Below are 538 nucleotides of genomic sequence, written 5' to 3'. Positions count from 1 at the left end.
ATTTTTTTAAAATAAAAAATATTAAAATAGTAAATCTATTTTTAAGTTTTTACATCTTATTTTTGGGTTTGTATTTTACATTTTATTTCATCAAATAAATACAAGTACCATTATATGTTGAAAAATAAATTGACAATCAAAGTACAACGAGTCAAACAATTATCGTATATAATAAGTTATCATACCAATTTTACAAAATATTTTAAAAACTAAATTAGATGATTGTGATAAACATGACTTTTCCTCATTTTAATTTTCTTAATCATATTCAATTATTACAAATCAATAAAGTAATATTATATAAAAGTACAACGAGTCAAACAATTATCATATATAACAAGTTATCATACCAATTTTACAAAAAAATTTAAAAACTAAATTAGATGATTATCATAAAATACGAATATATAAAAAATTATTAAAAAGTTACTTCCAATTATTAAAATATACAAATTTATTTAAAATTATAATATATATATATATATATGAATATATTAAAAAATATAATGAACCAACGTTTACTATATATGTGTTCTGA

The sequence above is a fragment of the Cicer arietinum genome, chromosome 2, assembly GCF_000331145.2.
Source record: "Cicer arietinum cultivar CDC Frontier isolate Library 1 chromosome 2, Cicar.CDCFrontier_v2.0, whole genome shotgun sequence".
Lineage (NCBI taxonomy): Eukaryota > Viridiplantae > Streptophyta > Magnoliopsida > Fabales > Fabaceae > Cicer > Cicer arietinum.
This window is presented reverse-complemented; position numbering follows the sequence as displayed.